We start from the raw sequence: 8197 nt of genomic DNA on the forward strand, positions 1-8197 counted from the left end.
AGGCTGCACGTCCTCGAGATTTCTCCCTTTGCCTTACGCAGGCTAGACGCGACGTGATGTCTAGACAACAGCTTTTGCTTTATCAATATGCCATATATCTGACACTGCATTCAACGTTCAACCAAACCGTCCAAAACAAAATGTCATTACAACGAGGTGCAGGATTGGAGAACTTAAATTTGCCCATTCCAACCACACTGTGTTCCGATCAGAAATTATCTTACTGCGAAAATGTAAAGGTCTTTACCTTGCTTTTCCAACCAACAGAACGACTTAGATCAACAGTGTTGACAATACAGTGTAATCAAAGGAAAAAGATCCTGCTCTGTTTGGTTCGAGCAATTGTATCCAAGACATTTTAGCCTGTTCACAGCCAACTATTTTCTCTTCAAAGTCCGTCAAGCATGCGTGATAAAATATAAACCGCAGGGGATTTATTGACCGCCAGCGCAAGGGGGTTGGGGTTGGGGGAAGCAGTGTTCAATCTAGGCCGCGTTTTTGCGTCATTTACGCAGAATATTCTATTCTGACGCAAAATGAAATGATCGTGGGATCATACTGACGCAAAAAAAAGAAACAAACAAAAAAACCCCAAAATAAGTTTTCTCGTGTATAAGTACTTCCAAAGCAGCAGGCAATAATAAAAGTAAATTTAAAAACAAATATGTGTGCTTACTAGCCTTATATGAACGCGCGAAATCGCGAAATTTCAGACTACGTTTGTACGAGTACTTTTTGTGTTAGGCGTTCCAATTCCGAGAGAGACTGGACGCTACTACGACGTTCTGCAACGTTGCCGATCGATTCACGCTTCGTTCGTTGACTTTGTTCAGGGTGTGTTCTTGTGTCTACGTTAATTTTAGTTTCATGAAACGCCAGCAAAAGTTAAGTCTTTTTTTTACGCCAAAGAGAGTGGCAACGGAAAGTGAAGATCAAGGTGAACTGGAGGAGACAAATGACGAAGGTGACTATTGACTTTCTTTCGCAATGAGACATGTGCAAAGGGAAAAGGTTTCTACAATAAACTCATACAACATGACTTTGTAGGAGCTACATATCTTCTAATGGATGTACTGTCCATCATATCAAAACGCTGCTTGGTTTTCCAGAAGAAGGATCTTGATGTCTCCATGGTTGAGGTTCATGTAGATCACTGCTTTGCTGAATTACAGAAGCTCAAGGAGGGAAAGCTTGGCAGATCAACTTACCTGGATAAGCTCAAGAGTGACATTACAAAGGACAGTCAGGGCAAAATGATGTTCAAGGGTAACCACCCTTTGAAAGGCAACAACAGCATTGATTCAATCAAGGTCACATTTATTGACAAGATAGTAGAAAACTTAAATACCCGGTTTCCAAAGGAAGAAAGCAATATAGTCTATGCTTTTGGGGTGCTGGGGCTTCGGCCAATCTCCCTCTTATCTCCAAGTGACTTAGAAGAGTGGGGAAATAGCAAGTTGGGGACGCTTATCAACCACTTTGGCAAGGAAAAGGAGCACAAGTAAGTTTAAAACTTGTTTTAGCGGAGAAAAACTAAAACTGAACTGGAAGCTCAGGATAGCACTGGAGCACAGCTGTGATCCAATGTTAGCTTCATGCAATTGCTTGCAGTCTGGTTTTACTTTTACTTTTTCTTTCAACAAACAATGACATAGTAACAAGTGAATAATACTTATTTTTGTTTTAATATTGTCTTTGCTCTTCATTGGGTATTTAGGCATGGAGATGCAGTTAGCAAAACTGCAGCTGTGATTGATCCAGACCAAACTGCAGATGAGTGGGCAAAGATCAAGCCACTTGTAGTCAAAGCTGGATATCCCAGGGACAGAATGGTACCACTGTGGAACTTAATTCATAAGTATCACAAAGATGAATTTCCAAATTTAATTACACTTGCATCTCTGGCTTTAACAGCTCCTATTCACACAGCAGATTGCAAACGAGGGTTTAGTCTTCAGAATAGCCTCAAGACATCCGTCCGAAACAGACTTGGTTCAGAAAGAGTTGATGACTTAATGGTTGTCTCTGCTGAAGGAGAAGATCTTGATCAATTCGACTTTAACGCGGCCTTGCAGCATTGGAGGAAGAAAAAGGACAGAAGAATCTTTACTGGCTAACTAAGGAAAAGCTTGGAACTTGTGTTAGTTAAGGCTGATTAGAAAGTATGAAGTGTAAAAATGGTCAAACAGGCATTCTTTGGTTTCCTTTTATTCATAATTGGTCTTTTTCGGCTTTACAATTATTTGACTGTTTCCAGTTACTGCAATAAGCAAATCAAAACTGTGAAAAGCATAAAAACTATAATAGGGATAAAAAATTCGAAAACGTTGAAACTGACTTAAAATGCTAAAAAGTTGTAAAAATATACTGGTAGTGTATAGCATAATAGGGATATTGCCAGTTTTTCGAAGTTTATTATTATCATAATAATTTGACCCAGACCATTTTTGAAATGACCCAATTTAAAATGTCACGTGGGACATTTGACCCACTTTCCATAATTTCTAGGTTGAACACTGGGGAAGACGAAAATAGACGGTTTGTAGACATCTTTGGGAGTAACTGAACTTCCTTTTCCCAGGAGAAGCAAATTACCATTGGTTGAACAGCAATTATCCTGTCATCATATCAACAACTCATCATGCTCGCGTCATGCAAGTAGAAGCGTTTTTCATTGCCTGGACGTGCTAACTGCGACACTTACTATAATTGTAACTTGCATAAAAAAATAGGATCCATTGAAAGCGCCGCCGACTTGTGAACTTGGGATGGAGTCATACTACAAGCTTGTGTTGACCATAATTATCTTTTGTATCGCAGTGTAGACTATGGAAAGCATGCTTGATGACTGTTTGGTACAATTTTCAAGCAAGTACGTGCTCAAGGAAGAGCAGCACCAGGCTGTTTTGGGTTTACTGGAGCAAAAGGATGTTGTGGCAGTTCTTCCCACGGGTTAAGCAGTTGTTCGCGGCAGTGAAACTAAAACAAAGAGAAGAGAATGCGGAATTGTAGTTACATCACTATTACGAAGTATTGACAATAATCAAGTTGAAGCAACGAGCGAAGCCGGCAATTCAGCAGTTGCATTACCTTGGCATGGAACCATGAGGTGATGCGGACATTCTGTTTTTTAAAAACCGAAAGCTATCATCGTCGTGCTGACTTTCTTGAAAGCTGGCTTTAATAAAAGAAAATCGAGCTCGGGTGCTTCTAACCTTATTACTTCAAGGTGAACAAACCCTGCTTGACTGATTTTCTGTTTGCAAAACGGTAAAACCAAGATCTCTTAAACCGTCCACCAACTTTCGTCTTGTAACACCTTGACGAACATGACTCTAAAAAAAAAATTCTCTGCTCTGTTAGCTTTATGGGATGATTGCCCAGTACTATTGACGTATACAAAGCACCCACATATCCTACAATAATCCGATGTGTTTCGGCTTCGGACCTCTTATAGCCGCTTTTTTGGCGTAGAAGCAGTCTAAGGACGGTCTAAGGAGACATGCTTCAACAAACAGGACTCCAAGCGTCATTGTTGTTTGATTGTGAAATACTTAAGGCAATTACACAAGCAATTCCATTGGTTCAATTTAATTGGTAACGTGGAGGTGATAATGATAAGGCGTTGACATGGGGGAGGGACTTAATAAACCTCTTTTTTCCCAAAGATGTCTACAGATGTTCTTATTTTTCTTTCTCGCTCGCTGATGTTTTGAAAAGAACGAAAACAAAAATAAAACATCTGTGTACAGGCTAAGGGTACATTCCATTGGGAGGATCTGGATCAGGATTACTGACCTGTCGCGTTCCTTTCAAGCGAATCCATTTCCAGATCAGTGATCCATGGAATCCACTCTGGACAAGGATTCACCAGATCATTGATCTCAGCGATCTGACAGCAGATCATCGGATTCGTGATCCTCCGCGTTCCTTTGGATAACAGATCCAAAAAAAATCACTGTGCACAGCGGTTTTCTTGTGCATTCAAACGTATGCAGCACTTGCAGCGTGTTAAGGTGAGTATGTAGTCATAAAAACATTGCAGTTTCGCCTTATTTCCTGTCTGTATTGAATAAATTTATCATAAGATTGAGAAAATTTTAGGGAAGTACATATTTTCGAAATGTTTTATGGATAGATTTTCGGTTTTAACTGCGTATTTAACGGATATATCTGAACTGTTTACTTTGGACAGGTGCCGCCATGATTGAATCTGTAAAGCTTTACCTTATGAATTAGCATTAATAACGCTGTTACAACAGAGGTGCAGTAAAAACGGTGTTCATCAATCACGCCCGAGTTATACGTGTTTGTTGGTTATAGAGATATTTTGAAAGTGTTCCCCTGCTGTGCGTTTAGGCTGTTTTTAGAACTTTCTTTAATAGGAGTTAAGCTTAGTATTAATTCCTTCCATGACTTGGCACAACTTATGCTAAATAGACCGGTAATGTATGTTTAACTGCTACAGTATGAGAGATGGACACACACAGCAAGAACTCTCTATCTCGTAAGACGTAAAGGTAGACCTTAGTACCTTCATCAGTGCTGATATTTATTTCAGGGAATTGCAGACCCGGACATCTCGTATTCAACACATATATATACCTTGATGATTTAAACGACAATTCATGGATATTCTTATGAACTTCAAGCTATTCTTTTCTACAGCCAGAAAGGGGTAAAAAATGTAAGTAGCGAGTAGTATGTATACAATTTATTATTAACTCTCACATGACTATCTTATTCTTGTTATAAGGTACAAATAGATTGTAAAATGGCACATCAGTGGAATTTACCTTTCCAGCAAAGTGACACCGGTGAACACGCGAGTCACGGCCTTTGTTCCTCCTACTGCTTCACCAGTTTACCTGCAATATACCAACCCTCTACCCATGCCTTGTATGTTATCAGCTAATAGCAGTGGTAGTCAAGAGCGAGTTGAAGCAGGTAAAGAAAAGAAAATGTGGAATAAAGACGAAGTTCTGTGTTTGACTGATATTTATGCAAAGAGGAAATTAAAAAGATTTTAAAAACCCACTAAACATGACTATGCTTTCATTCTTGGTGTTGAATTTTGCAAAATGTTTAAGCTTGTAACTATCTCTCCTGTATGCACACTTCAAAGTGTATCTTTGAAACCCAACCAAGTAGAGGCCGTTCACATTACTGATGAATCAGAAGTTGATTATCACAACCTTAAAACGAAGTGGAAGGAACATCTGCCTCTTGGTAGGAAAACAGGTGACCCTCTAAACGATTTGAAACAAATATTCCCAGAAACCTTTGACGGTCAAGTGGGTCTTTTTGAGGGTGAGGCTAGCCTCAAGGTCTCCCCTGATGCAAACCCAGTTCAGCTGCCCCCTCGTGCTGTACCACAAAGCATTATGCCAGAACTTAAGAAGGAACTAGACAAGATGGAGCAAGAAGGAATCATCCGCCCCTGCCCAGAAACGACTGAATGTGTACACAATATAGTAACTGTCGTTAAGAAAGATGGATCTCTACCTAAACAAGTACCTGATCCGAAATGTTCACTACACTGCTTCGTGGGAGAATGCTCTTCACGGTTTCAAAAATGGCCAGTACTTCTCCACCCTTGACGCACAAAGTGGCTACTGGACTAAAAAACTTGATGAACAGAGTCAACTTCTCACTGCATTTAACACACCCTTTAAGAAATACTGCTTTGTGTGCTTACCCTTTGAGCTCTCACCGTCATCTGAAATCTTCTGTAAAGAAATGGATCAGGTTCTTCCTGGTGTCCCTGGCACATTTCCCTGTGCAGATGATGTTAAAGTGCAAGGATCCACAGAAGAACGTCACGACATTCACCTGTTGGAAACGGTTGAGCGAGCATACCAAGCAGGGCTGAAATTTAACCCAAGTAAGTGCTGCATCAAGAAACAGGAAATTGAGTACTTTGGACGTATCATCACTCCACAGGGCGTAAAACCGTGTCCAAAGAAAGTCAAGAACATGGCAATGCTAGCTGCTCCTAAAGATAAGCAAGAGCTACAAAGCCTCCTTGGTACAGTGAATTTGATGTCAACATTTATCCCAAACCTGACCAAGAAAACGCATCTGCTGCGAAGCCTGCTAAAACATGACGTGCATTTCTTATGGACAAGCGATATGCAATAGGAACTAGACACCATCAAGAATGAGATTGCTAATGCTCTTCAGCTCACTCACTATGAACCCAATAAGTCAGCCGTTATTGAAACCAATGCATCTCTGAAAGGTCTTGGTGCCGTTCTTATCCAAGACAGCAAACCTGTACTTTTTCTCAGTAAGGCACTTACTCCCGCTGAAGCTAACTACTCCAACATAGAATGGGAACTGTTGGCAGTACTGTTTGCCTGCGAGAAACTGCACACATACACTTTTGGGCGGAAAACCACCGTAAACACTGATCACAAACCCCTACAGAACATCCTTCTGAAACCAATTAGCCTCGCTCCCGCCAGATTGCAGAGGATGTTGTTACGTCTCTCCAAATACGACAACCAAGGGGTGTACGTTGGATCCAAGAGTGTTCTTGTTGCTGATACACTCTCTTGTCTTGTTGAACAAGGCAGTGCCAGAGAAATCCCTGGTTTAGACATCAGTATTGCACAAGTCCTGAAGGTGGAACCAACCCGACTCGAATCCTTGCAAGAGGATACAAAGCCGACCCCACTTTGGCTGAACTTACAGATCTAATCCTCACTGGTTGGCCCAATAGCATGTAGGATATACCAGAGCATCTGCATCCATACTAGTGTTTCCGTGATGAACTGACAATTCTTGACGGACTCATAATGAAAGGCAACAGAGTTGTTATTCCTACAAGTATGAGACCTGAAACTCTCAATCGCCTACACGACGCACATCAAGGTCTCCCTTCAATGCTTCAACGTGCAAGACGCACCGTCTATTGGCCAAAACTACAGCATGACATCAGACATGGTTCACAAGTGTGATGAATGCCAAAGGCAGGCAACAAGAAGCCCAGACCTCCAGAGAGACAGATCTCAGCAACACGTCCAATGGAAATCCTGTGCATTGATTTGGTTGACTTTCGAGGTAAACATGCCTTAGTGACAGTTGATTACTTCTCTGGCTTTCTCACCTATGACACCCTTGAGAGTGAGACAACAGAAACTGTCACAAAAGTGTTGAACAATATCTTCAGGAAGTTTGGACTGGCTGAGAAAATCATTTCTGACAATGGCCCATGCTTTAGATCTAACAACTTCCGACGCTTTTGTGACCAGCTTGATGTTGGGCACGTAACATCCAGCCCATACTACCATCAAAGCAATGGAAGAGCAGAAAAGGCCATTGCCACAATCGAACAGATCCTGAAAAAGAGTGCCAGCGACATCGACATCACCAAAGCTCTGAAAACTTACCTTGACACTCTACCATCACCTGCTGAACTATTCCGTAATAGGCGAATCAACACCCGTCTCAGCATGGCTATGACACCAGCGCCTCTAACTGACCAACAGAAGACCCACCTTAGCGACAAGCGCTCGGCACATCTCAAGTCATCAAAGCAGGACAACAATAGGGAGTTTAAGCAAATCGCTACGGCGACCTCTACTACGGCAGTCGTGGATGCGGTGTCCTGGGGAGAGTACATCTCGTAGCTCGCCAAATTTCAAGCTCGGTTCTTGCTCACTTGCTTTCGCTATAATTTATCGACAACAGCATTCAATGGTGGTCAAGTAAGAAAACGGCCAATTTAAACATTTCGTTTGCCAAAAAGAATATTGATAGTAAACACCATCAGAGGGCGATTCGTACACAAAACAGAAAACTACAGATGAAGATCAGAGTAAGCTGCTAGTGATGTTTCTTCTTGTGTACCGCATTTAACAAATCAACAAATTCAGCGTTTTAGATTCTATTCTATTCTTGTTTAAACAACCTTCAGTGACATTTAGCTTTATTGCTAACGGTCGTGCTTACGGTTTTCGTCTAGCCTTTGTTTGTACTGGTGGATTTTCTGCGGCCATGGCGCGGCAGAACTCATGGCACACTCGCTTGAGGATCGAAATCTCAAACTGAGAAAACGCAAGGAAAACGTATTCACTGGAAAACCAGAAGCCTCGAATACTTTCTTGATAAAGTGAAAAACAATCTATGATAGCTTTTAAAACCAGTGATCATAAAATATAGGAGAAGAGTCGAATTTTATACTCACGTAGTA

This window comes from Porites lutea, chromosome 12 (genome assembly GCF_958299795.1).
Source record: "Porites lutea chromosome 12, jaPorLute2.1, whole genome shotgun sequence".
Taxonomy (NCBI): Eukaryota; Metazoa; Cnidaria; class Anthozoa; order Scleractinia; family Poritidae; genus Porites; species Porites lutea.